This window comes from Lepidochelys kempii, chromosome 1 (genome assembly GCF_965140265.1).
Source record: "Lepidochelys kempii isolate rLepKem1 chromosome 1, rLepKem1.hap2, whole genome shotgun sequence".
NCBI classification, from domain to species: domain Eukaryota; kingdom Metazoa; phylum Chordata; order Testudines; family Cheloniidae; genus Lepidochelys; species Lepidochelys kempii.
The window spans coordinates 333,931,376-333,950,714 of NC_133256.1; the positions used below are offsets into that span (position 1 = coordinate 333,931,376).

A 19,339-nucleotide genomic window follows, 5' to 3' on the forward strand; every position below is an offset into this window, starting at 1 on the left:
ATGTTTACAATGCAGCAAATTTTGTCTTCTGCATAGACTCAGACCCGTTACTCTTTTCCACAAAAGCCCCACAAATCAATATCACTCCACCCCACCCCCGTCCAAAAACAAACAAAATAACCTAGCAAAACTAACATTAACAAAAGGAAGTACTTTGGTACAATACTAACATTAAAGTGAACGTGCAATGCATTTACTTGATCTTTTCTTGAATTTCAATACGCTAAACATCCAATGGGGTATTCTCTACACATTCAGGTCTGTCCTAAAATGAGTTTGACAGCACAGGAATCCACCCATTCTATGCTCTGTCATCCATTCAGCCTCCAAAACACCTGCATCCTCTGTTTGGAATATGAGATAGACCTCTTCTCTGGATTTCAGTCCAAAAGGAACAAGTGGAACAAAGAAAAGAAGGGACTGGAAAATGAAGGAGGGGGAGAGATAAGTGAGGGGAAGGATTCACACCAGTAGAAAAGTTATTTTAAATGGAGAAAAGAAAGAGGTTTAGAGATTATAGTAAATTAAAACAGTAAAAAAAATGACACCAAAAAAAGGGGAAGTCGGGAGAAAAAAAAATCTGAAAAAGGACAGCCTAAAATACAGAAGAAATAAGTGGAGACTAGGGAAATGAAAGAAAAACAAACAAGCTAGGGTTTTTTTTCCCCCTTTCTACAAACTATTAGGATTTAACATCTGGTAAAGCATGACTATGACACAGTAATTGGTGGAAGGGCAAACAGGATAAGGATGGACCAGATCCACAGGGTGGTCTGGATCACATGGCAGGCTAGGCTCATTAAAATGTGCTTTGATGCAGCCAATGCAAGGTCATATATCCAGGGAGGGAGGGTGAAACTCTGGCCCTACTGAAGTCAGGGCCCCCACTGATTTCAACGATGCCAGGATTTCATCCAGCGAACGTGGATCATACATGTAGGAGAGGGGAGTGTACTATGCAAAGCTGCAATACTGAAAGGTACTACATGAGCGTAATGGTGCATTCTGACTTCACAGTCCGTGACTCAAAGGTTGAGGATAACGTGAAGCCTTCTCTCCAGACCTGATCTGTGGTGTGCTGCAGATCACACTCATGTGCATGTAGAAAAGCAAATGCGGGAATGTACTTTTAGATTGTATTGTCTGTTTCTGTTTTTCCAACTCCAGTCTACATTTTCTGGCTGAAGGCTGAGAGGAGCTTGTGTCATTCGGTGATATCACATATTTGACAGCATCCCAGCAGCCAGCTGTCCAGATGGTGATTTGTACCCACAGATCTCAGTACGTGTACACTATTGTGTTGAATGCATGTGCAAAGGATATTCAAAATTGTACAGATATTTTTGAAAAAAATTATGCCTTAGCTACCCATTTTTGTGAGCTCTGAAACATTCAGGCACGCCTGCTTTAATACTAGGTCCTCAGGAACAGCGCATTTAAGTCACCTAAAAAACCCGATTGTAGCTTTACTCATTTGAAAAGGAAAATGAGATGAGAGAGTGAAACAGTTTAATAGTTTAAAAAATACTCAAACAGAACTCATAGGACAAACCTCACCATAATATTATTTTCATTACAGCATATACCCTGATCAGAGCGAACTGAACGCATTATGTGTCTATATTAAATATGTTCTAGGTATCATTACCTTGGCATCTAAGACAAGAAGGCAGTAGACAAATCTCTAGAGGCACTACAAGTGTGAAGTTGACACCCAATAAACAGATGCTGAGAGCTGCTGCTGGCAGCATAACATTTCCCAGAAGATGCAGAGCTTCCCTGCAGAGAGTTGGATGGTTTCACACAGCTATTAAATAAGTGGGCACAGAGAATGGGCAGGAAGCCTGCCTAAGGAAGCACCTTTGCCTGCTATTGAGAAAATAAGAACCCTCCCCACCATCAAAAACGAAAAAAAGTGTCACGATGACAGTAAGAGAAACTTCAGGAGCTGTATCTTGGGGCTACCTGCCTAACCAATTAAATGTTCCCTGGTTTTATTGGCAAAGGCTAATGTCTGAATAACTCCAGGCAGAAATCACAAACTGTTAATCAACTGACCCTGCAGCTACTATTGCCCTACACATGGAGACACACACCTGCTGTAGCCCGTTTGAAGAACTAGAGTCTTCCCCCCCTGCACACACACACCCCGCCCCCAGGTCTGTGCTGACAGTTTGCTGAGGAAGCTGTGAGTACCTCTCTACTTAGTTTACTTTTTGCAACCCCCACACCAGATCATCAGCATGAATGGAACCAGAGACCTCCAATAATGGAGGTTTGAGCTTTCGGGATTCAGGGCCTATCCCTGCTGATGACCAGTAGTGATGGGTTTTTACAAACTGGGACTTGTCCTTCCATGCACCTCACACGCTTGGGATAAAACTCCCTTGACTGGGAGGGGTTCATAACACACGGCTAAGTGTGTTATGAACCCCTTCACCAATGGGCTCAAACAGGATAAGACTACAACTCCTACCAGGAGCTAGAGGAGCACCTCAAATGGAGGAGGCTTATGTTTCTGAATGTGTAGGAACTGGTTCTATCGTGGCAACAATTTGTGATGGAAATTTGTCACCAGCTGGCAATCCATAATATTGTTGTTATCAATACTTGCAAGTTGCATTAAGAAGCTTGCACTGGGGAATTTGTTTATTATTAGATGCTCCCATGCCTCATGACACATATGGCAACATAGTGTTTCCACCTCAGTCTGTCTAATGACATGTTTCTTGCTCTGTTGCAGTCTGTTTCCATGACAGCAACATCTTTCCCAATTGTTCTCTTACATGCCATCTGTTGTCACCCATTTCTCCATCTTCCACCAACTGGTATCCAGCATTTGGGAGACTGCTGCTTGAACATAATGAGTACAACATGTTCAAATTTTAATATTACTAAACATTTACATTGGGGTAGCATATAAGGTCTCATCTTGGACAGGGCCCCTTCTGGTAGGGACTACAGAGTCATGTAGTAAGTGACAGTCCCTGCCCCACAGAACTTTCCATCTAGAACACTGGACATTAAAAGGTGGAGGATACAAACAATTGAGCAGGGGATTTCATTTACTGCAACTCATAGCAAGAACTTTCTCAGTTTATTGATCTGATATAACAGATGTTTAATCAGATTTGCTTTTCTGTAATATTGCACTAGCAGGTTTCTTGCTATGGTGGGAAATGTATGCAACTGTTTGGTACAATTGTGGTGCTAATAGATGTGCCAGTTTTATTTAAGTTAAACAGAAAAGGTTACTTCTATATCTGGTTCCTCTTGTGTCTCCCTATGAGAAATACCATGAGTACTGCAAATATTGAGCTTAGCTAACTGCAGACTTTAAATGAGAAACCTAAGGCAATTAATTTTTTTTTTTTAAGTACCACCACTGTACTACGGATACAAAATTCCGCCAACCACCAATTACCAGCAATTCATTATCAGCCCGTGTTTCCTGTTTTGAAAGGTTTGTTAATAAGTTCAGCTTGTTTATCGTCTCTAAAGTCATGTCTACACTATGACATCTAAGCTACAACACTTCAGCCGTGCTGTTGTAGCACTCCAGTATAGACACTTTCTCCACTGATGGAAGGGGTTTTCCCCCCCATCTATGCAGTTAATACACCTCTCCAAGAGGTGGTAGCGAGGTCAATGGAAGAATTATTCCATTGACCATGCTGTACCTACAGTGGAGGTTAGTTCAACCTGATTAATCACACAGGTGCAAAATTTCACAGCCCTGAGTGACGTAGGCTAGGTCAATCTAATTTTTTAGTGTAGACCAGATTTAACTTCAAGCTATTGTGATTTGGTGTCTGTCGGCTACAGAAATGTAGGATTCATACTAGAAGAAGACTGATCAAATGTTTGTTCTATACTAACTTATTACTTTTGATTCCTATCACCAGTGTACGGCCTCATTATTTGATGCACAGCCCATGAACTCTATGAAGTATAGCTTGCTTGGATTTAGCATGTAAGGTACAGAATTGAGAGATGTGGGGGGAAGGATTTTTTTAGTTTACAATTCCAACAGATTTTGGTTTCTTTTAATCATATATTTGATTACTTTTGGAGGAGTTCTTTATGTCACTCGTCCAACTAAATTTTGGATCAACATTTTGTGCAATCCACGTGTAAAATGATATTCAAGGAGGTTTAAGAAAGGATATATTGCAATGGAGTAATCAACCAAGTTATGGCCCTGCTGGGATGGATGTTTTATTTTTTTAATGGTTGGATCAGATTTTAAGGAGAGATTGAGAGAACAAGCAGAAGCATTATAACGTGTAAGTTTACAATCTTACAGAGTAATTAAATCCTTTTAAATCTTAGCCAAACATTATAGACCTTTTATAGGCTCTTCTAGAGTGCTCATCACCATAGTATCTGAGCAATTCACAGACGTTAATGCATTTATCTTCACAACTCCATTATGAGCTAGGTAAGCATTGTTATTCTAGTGTTGTTACTAGAAAATGGAGGTACAGAAAGAAGAAAGGACTTGTGCAAGGTCACACAAGAAGTCTGTAACAGAGCCTGAATCAGAACTCACATCCCTTGAATGCCCATTCACTTCCTGGGGTCACAAAACCATCCCTCCTCTCTTCATCCTACTCATTCCTTATACCATGCAATGTTTGCAGTAAGTCTTGTGGCTGGAGACTGAGGACTCACATTTCACTGAATTTAAACTAAATAAAAGATGGAACTTTTCCTAATGCTTTATTCTTTGCCTGTGGGCAAACTTCAGAGTATTAAGTGATCACTGTTTTATTCTTCATAAATATTTAAAATGGAATCACTGAGACTCCTTGTGGAGTAACAGACTGCTTGGGGTGAGTAAGGATATCAGATTATTATTTTAAAATAAGTTAATATTCACTAACTGTACCATTTCCAAGGGGTTTGGAATTGCTGCTGCTCTGACCTAACAGAGTTTTCTGCCTGTGTTACGCCAGGACTCAGCTTATCTTTAGCACAACACACATAAAAAGCAAAAGCTGTTTTGAGAAGGATGCAGTGTCAATGTCCTCTGGGTCTAGCAGAGCTATTCTGCGGGGGGAGGGATCAACACCGCCATTAAACATAGAATTATTTTCCGGTTTGGTTTAAACCACAATAGTGGCTTGGGGGGGTTTTTTGAGTACAAAGTGAGAGCAACATAAGTGCAAAGATGAATCAGTTCTGCACAGGACATAACAGGGCTTTCCAGACTTTTAACCTCTTAGTTACTGGGTAGATGAGTGCCTTGTTTTCAGCTTTGTTGTACAGCCATCACACTGAATGAGTCCTACATCTTCCAGAATTATGGATCTTTTAAAAATAAGAAATTACATGCACAGTAGTTTCCATCTTGAGTGGGGGTTGCCCTTCAAGGACCTCTCATCCAAGAATTTGGGCATGATAAAATATGTATCAGAACCTCCCTTCATTGGAGTCAGGTATCCGGGGAATCCAAAAATCGGTACCTAAATAGATACCTGCTTCTCCCATGTACAGCCTACTGAAATGACTGCCAATTTCAATTGATGATGTAGCGGAGAACAAAACTCAATCATATTAAGCCAAATACTGACTCTTCATCTGACTGTCTAACTTGGAGAGCAAGGAAAATACACATGCACACACTTCTTAAAACCTTTGTAAGTATATCAGAAGCTGGAAGCCTGCAAGAGGGTGAATCTGCACTGTACTATTAGGCATAAAGGGGGCAATTAAAGAGGTTAAGGACATGACTGACAAACTACACGATTCCTTTGTATAAAGGATTAACTAAAAAGGTAGTATTTTCAACCCTACACATTCAAAAATCATGAGATGGGAACAAAAAAATTATGGGATTGGCTTAAAAATAATGAGATTTAATAAATATATTTGGAATCTTATGATTTGCCTTCTGGGTTTAGAGTGCTACGTTTATTTTTCACATTTTTATCTACAGATACGTGGGCTGGAGCTTACTTTTAAAAGAAGAGGTTGAGATTCTCATTTAGTCACGGGACTCCAGGAGCCAAAACCTTAAGTGCCATGAACCTGGTCTAGGCCCATTCTTTTAGTCTAAGAAACAAAGTTAGAGATGGAGGTACCAGAACAATACGATATATCAAAAAGCAACAAGTCACCAGTCCAAGGCCAATGGAAAGACTCTTATAGAGCTGTGTGGTCTTTGGAACAGTACCAGGACTTGAGTAGATGGATTTTTTTTTTTTTTAAAAAGCAAAGCATAAAAGTGGCTGAACTGCTAATCTTGCAAGCCTTTACTCATATGAGTAACTCTTCTTACACAAGTAGTTGTGCCACCTTGATTGGGAATGTTCACGAGAATAAGGACTACTCGTGTGAGTAAAAGCTTGCAGCATCCAGCCCATAGGTTTAGTATTTTGCACAGCTGGTACCTCTGATTATAGTAAGAGCTGTTTGTGTCCCCAGCACCTTTGGGCAATCGAGGCTGTACAACACAGGTAAACCTCCTCACAAGACTTCTGACATCTTCTCAGCCATGAGGACCCTTATGACTACAAGACACTTTGGGATCTTCGTGATTAACTAGCCTATACGAGATATTCCACACTGCTTTAGTGCTTTTAACTCCCAACCCTCTGGATTAAAGAGTTCTCTCTTCACAGCTGCAGCTCAACTTTGAGAGGAATTGAGAGACATCCAAAAATAAAGCCAGACAGAATTTTAAAAAAAAAAAAAAAAAAAAATCCTTCAGTGAGGCATTTAAAAAGGGTGACAGATACAGCTGGATCTTATAAATACAACCACCAACTAAATATATATTTATTATACAACAGCCTTATGGGGACTGACCTTGAGAAGGACAATTTTGTACAAGGAACCAGAAGGAATATATATATATATATATATATATATATACACACACACACACACACACACCCCATGAACAAATCAGATCAATAACAACAATATTTTGTACTTATATAGTGCCTTTCATCAACTCAGCATTTAGAATAAATAATGTATACATCCTTGAGCCATCCCTCAGGGCACTAAAGGTAATTATCTTGATTTTACATTTGGGAATGCTGAGGCACAGAGTGGTTAAGAGCCTTGATAAGGCGCAGAGATGGAAATAGATCTCAGAATTTGTGATTATAAATGCCATGTTCCAGCCACGAAGAAAAGTCTCCCTGATGAAAGAAGTTATGCATCAAAATGGAAAAGGTATTAGGTATCCGCTGAAAAAAAATTGCAACTAAACAGAGTCCAAGACATTCAAGCAAATAGAAACCTAGTTGCAAAGGCAAGAAATCTTTAGAGCAGCTTTGCCAATTTATCAAGCCTGGATGCTATGCACTATCAAGAGCAAACTAGAAATGAATATTTTAAATCTCTACAATCTACCTTTTCAGTGGCTCTGTTATCCCTGCATCTGGAGTGCGGAATTTTTACTAATGTCAATGAATGGGAGTAAGATGTTTGCTCTAAGGGCCAAACCCTGGCCCTGCTGAGGTCAGTGGGAGTTAGGCCATTGATTTTAATGGGACCAGTGATTGTCTGAGGGCAGGTCTACACTCAGAATGCTGCAACAATGCAGCTGTAGCGGTTCAGTGAAGACACTACTCCGCTGACGGGGGAGAGAGTCTCCTGTCGGCAGTTAGCTACCGTCTCTCACAGAGGTGGACTATGTCAGCGGGAGAAGGGGCTAGGGCAGTATAACGCCATCGCTCAGGTTTATGTAATATAGACCTGGCCTAAGGGAAAAAGGCATCCTAAGGACCCAATTATCCAAACTAGTGAACATTTCCTCTGAGGTGCTGACTAGCCTCAATTCTCACTGGTCTAGATCTTCGACCCTGCTACGACAAAAGGAAAAGGAGTACTTCTGGCACCTTAGAGACTAACAAATTTGAGCATAAGCTTTCGTGAGCTACAGCTCACTTCATCGGACCCTGCTACGGCTGCGTAGTACCATTCCCGCTGACTAGAAGGGCCACTTGAGAATACTCCCTGTGTTTGGAATTCTGGGGTGGCATAGAGTCAATGTAACATACAGCCTCCCCTTCTTGGGGCCCTTTCCAGGGAAAAGGCCGTGGCCAGGATATCCCTACATGCCAGAAGCCCAGAGTACCGCAGCATCTTGGCAGCCATATGTAACCAAAATATATAGATTTTTGAGAGATTTGAGGACACTTGGCACCTTTCAGGAAGCACTTGCTACCGTGCCAAATTTGCTTTCTTCCAACCCCCCACCTAAGCTGCCCCAGGTGCCCAAAAGCCCAACCCAAGGATAGCACCCAATGTATGGCGAAGGCACTCACTGAGCACCTTGAAAGAGACACTTGCCATCCTGCTTGGCTTCCTGAGCCCAAGCCCAAATTCCTTCATCTTTAACATCAAACAAACTACTAACACAAGAAAAACATGTTGAAGCCAAAAGAATGATGGCAAAAGAAGACTGAAGTCATAAGTTGCCCTTACATAGCACAAGTTGGGCCACACAATACCATTTCAAGGACAATATAAAACAGGGCCATGAAAGTGACACTGAGATGGGCACTTCAAAATTGTGTTTTAACTGAAGACCTCCCTACAGGTTCAGATATACAGTTCATCACAGAAAGACAAATGTCATCCAGAGAAAGTTAAGATGAATTTAACAACATAGGCCAAGAACTTTCACCAACATGCTACAACAATGAGTCAGATCTGCAGCTAGCATTGTACAGAGGCCCACTGGTGCCAAGTGGCGAAGGGTTCAACACTGTTTATTACAAGCAACTCCTGTCTCAGACCTGACATGCTCAATACATCTAATACACCACTTTCATGGTATTTATCCATAAAGGGTGGCATGTGAGGTCTCTAATGAAAGCTTATAACTTAATGACAAAAATCACTGAGTTGTGTGTATGGGTACTAGTTAAGGATTAATGTAGCTATACTGAAATTTATGCCCTTATGATCTTGTAGTGAAAGTGAATCACCAAGGAATGTGTCTCAGTGATGGCCCAATCAAGTGGCAGAGAGTTATCACTCTTCCCTGCCTAATTATGTAATGTATTGCTCAATTGTCTACCATTGCAACAAACCAGAAAAGCCCATGGAAAACCCCCAAAGACAAAACTATGATCACTGAAGCCACTCGGAAGGGATAAAGAACTATAAGACCATAAGGGGATGGCCCTGTCTGCAAATAAAGGCAAAAGTCTGATTCTGCACATCACATGGTGGAGAAAGACACCCTGCATCCATTCACAGAGGAGCAGTAGGTGAAAGAATGGGCCCTGGCTCCTTCCAGTTAGGAAGCGCTGCAAAAGACTGAACTTTGGGGTGAGAATCTACTTTGTTGGATAGGAAAGGCGATTATTAGTGTAGGCCCTGGTTTGGTTTTGTATGTTACCATTTGTTTCCCTCACTCTCTTGTTTCTATTTGAATTGCTCTTCTTTCTTCAATGAATTTGATTATCATTTTTTAAAGGAAATTTAAGTGGTGTGTGTGACACAGGAGCAGTGGGCTAAGGTAAAACTGAGCTATGCTGTTCCTTTGGGAACAGATGTGGGACTCCTGGTGGTATCTGGTGATCACAGGCTGGATAGCAGGACACTTTGAAGGGACTTGGGCGGGGGTGCAGCTATTGTCAACTAGCAGAGGCGGTATAGGCCAGAGAAGAGTGCTTGAATGGCCAACAGCCAGTCGTGTTATGGAGTAACACCCAGCTGGCATAGACTAGACTCCCTGGGTAGGTGGCAAAAAGGCGATTGGAGATCTGGGTGGCCTGAGAAGCGTAACAGAAATGAATCACCATCACTTCATCTGGCCCAGTTGTCCCCCTGCACCACCCACACACATACACAATAGTATTTGAGCACCTTGCAGTCCTTTAATGTATTGAGCCTCACAATATCCCTCTACAGTAGGCAGTATTTTACAGTTGGAGCACCAAGACCCATAGAGATGGACTTGCCCAAGGTCATGCAGAAAGTCTGTGCAGTGCAGGTAATTGAACTTCCGGTCCCAAACAAACACCCTAACCCTTGGACATACTTCCTCTCAGCAATGACAACTGATAAGATGACTCATAACAGAATTGCCATATTTGAAAGCTCAAGGGCTGCCATATTGCTGATAAAGAAATTTGAGGCCAAAATTGACTGCCAAGATATTAATGTACACAAAGATGAACACAGTAACAAATTTTTGTACCATCTCATTTCACCCAAGAGATTCTGGAAGTGAGTATAAATAATAATAGTGACACCCACAGTGTGAACAGTTTTCAGTAGGTTCCAGGTTGATCCAGAGAGTCTAATGTGATCTTTAGGGATTATAGGAGGGTGGACGGCCTCTAGTAATGTTTAGCCACATATGAAAAAAAGAAGCTCTGGGGGTTACAGCACAGCCCTGGGAGTTGTCAGACCTAGGGCAAGTCACTTAAATGAGCATATTTAAATTTAGGCACCTATATCTATATGTAGGCACCCAAATATCTGCCTTGTTTTAGAAGTACTTATATAAATATTTACATGTATGAAATTAAATATAAAAATCCACAATGTAAGGAATAGCCAAAGGATAAAAGAAAAAACAGAAAAAACCAAGTTTAAAATAATAAAAACCTTATGTGCCTCCTAAAAAAATTAAAAATTACATTGTGAGTCATCCAACTGACTCAATCTATAAATTGATCTGTGTCCCTTTGACTTCTGTTACTGATTGCCCATCTCAAAACAATGTAAATTGTATATGTTTGGTCAAAATAATAGTTGTAGGTGATTTGCTTCTGCTGGTCAGTAGCCTATAAATGCTGCAGCATAATCCACACCATTTCCTTAACACCGGAGACAACTTTACAAGGTGCCTCTCAAAAGCAGATTTCCATCTGGATCAGTCATTGCTCTTTCAGAGTGATGCTAGAAGGAATTGTTAGGAAAAATCGCAAAAGTCAGCCCAACAACATTAATATAAAGTGAAAGGGAAAACACTGACAACCTACGTTCAAGTAGTTAGAACAGTAAAAAAATGTGGGCTTGTCACCTGGATTCTATGCCAGGGTGACCCCTCGGCCAGGCCCCAGCTCTCACCCGGGTCTATGCTTGGCAGTGTCTGGGTATCTCAGCATGCACTCCAGTCTCAAGAGGCGCAGCCCTTTGGCCAAGCCCCTTCCCGAGGGTCAGTAAACAGAAACAAATGGGAATTAACACAAAGGAGTGGTTCCACAGCTGCATTAAAAATCCTCCTTCAGAGGGCACTGGTCAGGATGTGGCCCTGAAAAAGAGTTCACAAGTAAACAAAGGCATAGTCCCTTCTTCAGGTGAGTCAGCATCAGGCCCTCCTTTCCTTCAGGGAGGGGCCATCAGTTGGCAGGATCTCCTTGGATGACTGCTTTCAGCCAGCCCTCTCTCCTGGAGCTGAGGATTTAAGGCCTGCTCTCCTCCCTGGTCTGTCATCAACTGAGCTGGGTTTCTCCCTTTTTCCCCTCTAATTCTGACATTTCCCACTGGTGTGATGGCATGGGGCCACTTCAGCACACATTAGCTCATTAATCTCCTATTGCCCAGGGTGGGGTTTGAATACCCTCCTTAAAGGGCTTCTTTTAACATTAGTTTAAAGGATTGAGCATATTCCTATTGTTGTAGCTCACTGCTCTCATTATGGGGGGTGGGAGGAGGGGAGGGAAGTGTCTTTTCCCTTACCTTACTCCAGGCAGATGTTAGCCATGGGCGCGGTCTCAATTCCAAATTAATTACTAATATTTATCAATAAGCACATAATTTATGTTCCTTTCCTGAAGGGGTGTTTTCTCCAGCCCCACCCATGGCTTGTTCTGAGACGCGCATCCATATCTCAATGACTGGAAGGCATCTATCCAATAATATAAAGTGATGATATGTAAAGTGAGAGTGTGCAACTCAAGCACCAATGACACCATTTTAAGATCTGAAAAGTACATCCCATGGGGCTCTGGATATGGTGATGTATGGTTTAGGTCTGCAAATCGCCATAGTTATCAGTATACTCTGCCACATGATCAATTATGCACCATCCACCACAGTTTGCTTGTTTTTACTGGCTCAACTCATATTGGCTTGGAATTCAGGGATGATGAAAGGGAGTTGAGATAGAGGGCACCACTGATTGTTGCCTTCTGCCAATTGCAAGTATCTTTGTTTGAGAGCCATTTATTATGATCATTGCCCAAGATAAAAATTGCCATGAGCCACATTTGGCATTTGATTTGATTCCCATTTCCCAGAGGATTCCACAAAGCAGCTTTTCAACTGCTTTTAAATCATTTTTCATACTAAAGATATTGCAAATGTAGTTACATAACCCTACACCACTTCAAATACTTCAGCTATGATCTTCATGTCTCAGATTTTTATACATATATGTTTTGCATTAAAGTAGACAGCAAATTAAGGACTTGCAGAGACTTCCCACAAGCAAAGTTAATACTTAACATAAGGGATCATCTTCATATTTTATTCAGCGTGCATATGCTTTTTACATGCCAATAATGTAACTTTGATTTCTAAATATCCCTATTAAATTAGGCAGACATACTGGGATTTGGAACACCTTCCATTTGATAACAAGTACCGGTCAAAACTGGAACCATTTATCAAAAGCTTCTCAAACTTAGAAGTTTCTTACAAAATGGGATCTGAATCTGTGCCATCCACTGCATTTGCAAAACTGACCAGGCTTTGCAACAACCATTTCAGTTGTATTGTTTCCTGGGTGTCTAATGCTTTAACAAACAGAATTACTACAACCACCTGTGTGTTTGTTAAAAGTATCAAACATTGGCATAATGACAGTTTTAAGTCTTACTTAGGTAAACTAATATTTTAGCAAATATTCTCAAATCCCAGAGGAAAAATTTAAAAATGTAAACACTTGGTTTTGGTCCTAAAGAAATTCCTCCAAAGGGCACATCATGCTACTTAAAAACACAATTACATAGGAGATACACAACATCAAACAATCCAAAGCAGCCGAAGCTTTTCCCATTCCCCTGCCTCATGTATCAAGATGAGATTGGTACAATGAGGTTTTGTAGTAACTTGAAACTGAAATCTAGCTGATGAAACCCCTACACTAGGAGTTTGCAAAGGTATCACTCAGGTCATAATCTGAACACAGTGAGGTTGCAAAAAAAATGTAATCGGACCTGCAGAATTTTCATTGTGTGAAAAGAACCCACCTTCACTGCAAGAATCCAGGGTGCGCCTATGGGATTGGGTGTTAGAGCAAGCACCTATTAGATTTCTAAACCAAATAAATTCAGTATGGAAATCAATGAGTTACAATGAAAATGAAAACTCAGAAGGCCATAGTCAGTCACTTTTCAGGGAACACCCACGCTTGTATTTCATTTTTTATATAGCACATTGTTATTGCTGCTGTAGACACTTAACGGCCCTATCAATGTGCTGCTGTCTGCCATCAACTCCTAATGAAATCTGTGAAAGCAGAAGGCAGTTGGTGGATTAAAATAGGTGCTCAGCACCTTGCTGAGTCAGTCTCACAATGAGGTGTCCGAGCTCTGAGGCTCTACAACTACTGCACTTTAATACATTTTTATTCTAGTACATGTTTAACATACACATAGAAAAGCTTGTATACTTCTCATATCCATTAATGAGAAAGGGAGTTTTGCCATTGACTCCAGTAGGAGCAGAATTGCAATCCTTTTACAGTAGCTTTCAATTGTGGAAATAATAAATTGTGCTGCTAATTACATGGTATTGTATGAGATGAGTGTATCTCCTTTTCTGTCCGTCTCATTCCCTTCCCCATAACAATGTGGCTGACACTAGATATGGTGTTTTACAACTGTTAAAGAGGTCACATATGTATTTTGATCCACAATAGTCTACTTGGGCTAGATTGAGCTATGGTGCTTTACAACAGCTGCGTTCCAGCTAATTATGTTCATAAAACTTACTATAAACTATTAGAACATGGACACATAGACAGTGCTTTCAAGTAACAATCACCAATCAATGGTCACCTGTATTTTCATTGGCAGAACACCAGATTTCTCGAGACATTTTTGGTGTCAAAGCAGAGCTGAAATATCAAAATTCCTTCAAATACTTCTCCACCACTATTATCTGCAGCTGCTTTCAAAACCTGCTGCCTTTGGTATCACTTACATTCCCACAGGAAGATAAACCTCTGTGAGGCAAGAAAAAAAAGACAGTCCAATAGGAAACACACAAATTAATTCTTTTGATGCTCAGTGATAATTTGCAAGTGTTATACCTACTGAATTATGTGTTTTGTACTCTTTGTGAATGTTATTGCCTCTTAGATTGTTAATTTGAAAACAGACCAAAATAAAACCAACTGAGAGAGCCGATGAATTCAGAATCAAGTACTGTATTGTCATGCTAGTTCTGGCCACTGAATAGCTTGAATACAGGCAATTTACTTCTAGGCACTGGAATATTAAGAAAAACGTCAAGAAGAGATTATTGAAACTGGCTGTTCTCTTTGGGATCGAAGAGAATATGAAATTGTCAGCTGTAGACAAGATAATATATGTGGTGGTGTAATGGGGGACACACCTCTTGGGCACCTCCTGCTGCTGCAAGCAATACAGTAAGCCTTTCCCTGCTCCTAGCACCCCCTGTAGGTTATCAACAGACATGTAGCCCTGCTTTTGCAAGTGCAGGTATTCTGCCCCTATCACCCACCCCAGTGTGACCCCAACCCACAGGCAGGATCCCCCCCAGCATGTTTCTGTATAAAATGGCAACCTCCATGCAACATAATCTCATACATGCAGTGTGTGTGAGGTCAAAAGCACAGGAACCCTGTTCCTGCAGTCCTGCCCCACTATCCAACTAAGTATCAGCCTTGCTTGGCAGGTCTTCTTCAGATCAGTCCTTCACCTACTTCACACTGGGTAGCAGAGAGTTCAAAAACACTATCTGCCCTCACCAAGGTCTTCAGCCCCAGCTCTGAGCCCTTTAAATTCAGCCATTTGCTTGAGCTTCCAAACAAACCTTGCTCTCTTCTCAGGGTTTACACCACTTCACTAGTAGCTGGTGAGAGAACCCAGGCTCACCCACTGCATGTTCCAACCCATGGACTTACAAACACCAGACACATACAGCTCCCTTCAATTCATTGCTGCTACTTCCCCAGGCCTATTCCCACCTGGCCCCTTTATCTTCACCCCTTACCTCAGGGTTAAATTTCTCCAGTCCTATCTCTCCCACTTTAAGGGAAATGCAGTCAGAACCAAACTCTGGTTATCCCTCAAGCGTGTTTAGCCAGACAGGATCCCCTTCCATGACACTCTACTCTCAGCAAGGAACTGAGCTGCTAAGGCCCTGTAGCTCCTTTTATCAGAGCCTGCTGGACTCTGATTGGCTGCTTCCATGCAGCCTCTCTAGGCAGGCCTGGAGGACCCACCTTCGGTGCTCATTTCCTGGGGTGGGGTGTGGTAGGATCACAGTGCTCCAGCAGGGGTCATGAAGGTCTTGTATGCCCCCTTAACAGGTGTTCTTGCACTTTAATTGTTAAATATTCATACTGAGAAATTTTATTTTAAGAGGTTTAATTTTAAAATCCATTAGCATTATAACAAATGAACAATCAAAAAGTATTGATATTACATTTCAGAACTACAGCTATTTCAACAAGGCACCTTCTTATTTGTAAAAAGAAAAGGAGTACTTGTGGCACCTTAGAGACTAACAAATTTATTTGAGCATAAGCTGTAGCTCACGAAAGCTTATGCTCAAATAATTTTTTTAGTCTCTAAGGTGCCACAAGTACTCCTTTTCTTTTTGCGAATACAGACTAACACGGCTGCTACTCTGAAACCTTCTTATTTGTGTGGCTAAAAAAAAATTCAAAATGAGATGGCTCAGAACTATAATGCTGTATTGTTTTGGAAACCCAGTGGCCCTATTTGTTTAATTTAATCTCTTAAACTTCATGATTATCATGATAATAATAATGATCTAAAGAATGTCTATTACTATTGGAACTTAAATGGATAGTGACAAATCTGAAAACATCACTTACAAAGCTACCCATAATGACAGCACTAAAGAAGCATCGTTCTTCCTTACAGAAATATTAATCACAATTATCTTGTTTGGAATAAAAAATAAATGTAAAAAATTATATTGCAACAACAACAACAACAACAAACATTGAGCACATAAACATGTGTTTTGAATTGCACCCTGTCATTAGTCTTGGGAGCTGCCATATCTCCAAAGGATGTCTTGATTGAGAAATCCATGACACTGGTCACAGAAAGTTCAACCCAAGGGATGACATCAATCTTAACTGTTGCAGTGGGAAATACAGTGAGAGGTCTCAGAAACCCTGACCATTCAACACTTTCATTTAATCACAGACCCTTAAATGGCACAAGGAAGCAAACAGGAAGCCAATGTCTGACTTGAGCATAATGAGAAAGGCTGTCATAAATATAAAGGGAAGGGTAAACACCTTCAAAATCCCTCCTGGCCAGAGGAAAAACCCTTTCACCTGTAAAGGGTTATGAAACTAGGATTACCTCGCTGGCACCTGACCAAAATGACCAATGAGGAGACAAGATACTTTCAAAAGCTGGGGGGAGGGAGAAACAAAGACTCTCTGTCTGTCCGTGTGATGCTTTTGCCGGGGACAGAACAGGAATGGAGTCTTAGAACTTAGTAAGTAATCTAGCTAGATATGCATTAGATTCTGATTCCTTTAAATGGCTGAGAAAATAAGCTGTGCTGAATGGAATGGATATTCCTGTTTTTGTGCCTTTTTGTAACTTAAGGTTTTGCCTAGAGGGATTCTCTATGTTTTTAATCTAATTACCCTATAAGGTATTTACCATCCTGATTTTACAGAGGTGATTCTTTTTACTTTTTCTTCTATTAAAATTCTTCCTTATGAAATTGAATGCTTTTTCATTGTTCTTAAGATCCAAGGGTTTGGGTCTGTGGTCACCTATGCAAATTGGTGAGGATTTTTATCAAACCTTTCCCAGGAAAGGGGGTGTAATGTTTGGGAGGATTTTGGGGGGAAAGACGTTTCCAAACGGACTCTTTCCTAGTAATATACCAGTTAGACGTTTGGTGGTGGCAGCGAAAGTCCAAGGGCAAAAGGTAAAATAGTTTGTACCTTGGGGAAGTTTTAACCTAAGCTGGTAAAAGTAAGCTTAGGAGGTTTTTATGCATGTCCCCACATCTGTACCCTAGAGTTCAGAGTGGGGAAGGAACCTTGACAAAAGCTAAGGCATAAAATAGTTACACCTAGCAAGGGACATAAGAAGCAATAAGAAGACATTCTATAAATACATTAGGAGCAAGAAAAAGATAAAGAAAAGTGTGTGTCCTCTTCTTAGCAGGAAGGGAGAACTAATTATGGACAACATCAAGAAAGGTGAGGTGTTTTGTACCTATTTTGCCTCAGCCTTCACTAAAAACATAAATTGTACCAGTCAAATTAGGGAAAGAACAGATTAAAGAATATTTAGATAACTTAGATGTATTCAAGTCAGAAGGGCCTGATGAGGAAAAGCAGCATAAGCTCTGGCAAGCCAAGTGTAAAAGAATAATTAGGCAGGCCAAAAAAGAATTTGAAGAACAATTATCAAAAGACAAAAAATAACAATATTCTTAAGTACAATAGAAGCAGAAACCCTGTCAAACAATCAGTGGGATCAATGGACAATCAAGGTACTCAAGGAGCATTCAAGGAAGACAGGGTCGTTGTTGAGAAGCTAAACAAGTTATGTGCATCAGTTCTCACTGTAGAGGATGTGAGGGAGATTCCCACACATGAGCCATTCTTTTCAGGTGGCAAATCTGAGGAACTGTCCCAGATTCAGGGGTTGACAGAGGAGGTTTTGGAACTCTTGATAAATTAAACAGTAATAAGTCACCAGGAGCAAGATGATATTCACCCAAGATTTCTGAAGGAACTCAAATATGAAATTGCAGAACTACTAACTGTGGCATGTAACCTATCACTTAAATTAGACTCTGTACCAGATGACTGGCTAATAGTTAATATAATGCCAATTTTCAAAAAAGGCTCCAGAGGTGATCCTGGCAATTACAGATCTGAAAGCCTAACTTCAGTACCAGGACAACTGGTTGAAACTATAGTAAAGAACAGAATTACTAGACACATAAATGAAAACAATGTGTTGGGGCAGAGTCAACATGGCTTTTGTAAAAGAAAATCACGTCTCACCAATCTATTAGAATTCTTTGTGGGAGTCAAACATATGGAAAAGGTGATGCAGTGGACAGAGTGTACTTGGTTTTTCAGAAAGACTTTGACAAGGTCCCTCACCAAAATCTCCTAAGCAAAATAAGCAGGATAAGAGGGAAGGTCGTTTCTTGGATCAGTAACTGGTTAAAAAATAGGAAGCAAAGGGTAGGAATAAATGGTCAGTTTTCACAGTGGAGAGAGGTAAATAGCAGGGTCCCCCAAGGGTCTGCACTGCGATCAAATCTGTTCCATATATTCATAAATGATCTGGAAAAAGGGGTAAACAGTGAGGTGGCAAAGCTTGCAGACAACGTTAAATTACTCATGATAGTTAAGTCCAAAGCGGACTGCAGAGAGTTACAAAGGGATCTCACAAAACAGAGTGACTGCGTAACAAAATGGCAGATGAAATGCAAAGTAGAGCACACTGGAAAACACAATCCCAACTATACAAACAGAGTGAGCTATTGCCACTCAAGAAAGTTCTTGGCATTAGTGTGAATAGTTTCTTGAAAACATCTGCTCAATGTCCATCAGCAATCAAAAAAGATAACAGAATTTTTTGGAACAGTTAAAAAAGGGATACATACTATATACATCCATGGTACACCCAAACCTTGAATACTGCACACAGTTTTGGTCATCCCATCTCAAAAAAAGATATATTAGAATTGGAAAAAGTACAGAGAGGAGCAACAAAAATGATTAGGGGATGGAACAGCTTCCATATGAGAAGAGATTAAACAGACTGGGAGTGCTGAGCTTCAGAAAGAGGGATATGACAGAAGTGTATAAAATCAAGAACCAAGGTCACCCAATGAAATTAATAGGTGGCAAGTTTAAAACAAACATAAGAAAGTAGTTCTTCACACAATGCATAATCAACCTGTGGGACTTGTTGCCATGGGAAAACCAACGTATAACTGGGTTTAAAAAAGAATTAGCTAAGTTCAATGAGGATAGGTCCATCAATGGCTATTTGCCAAGATAGTCAGAAACACAACCCTGTGCTCTGGATGTCTTTAGGTCTCTGATTTTCAGAAGCTCAGACTGGACAACAGGGGATGGATCACTTAATAATTGCCCTGTTCTGTTCATTCCCTCTGAAACACCTGGCAATGGACA

The 19,339-nt window shown here is 40.7% G+C and overlaps 1 protein-coding gene across 17 annotated transcripts in view; it reads right to left on the reverse strand.

Annotated features, from left to right (window-relative positions):
* Positions 1–19,339, reverse strand: part of SEMA3D (semaphorin 3D) — a 196,006-nt gene that overhangs the window by 139,119 nt on the left and 37,548 nt on the right. The window contains exon 1 of one of the 17 annotated variants that reach the window (XM_073328663.1): positions 15,166–15,658. The exons of the other annotated variants lie outside the window; for them this stretch is intronic. The gene's annotated coding sequence lies outside the window, so the exon portion shown is untranslated. Of the gene's footprint in view, positions 1–15,165; positions 15,659–19,339 lie in introns of those variants that run through there. 17 annotated transcript variants of the gene reach the window in all.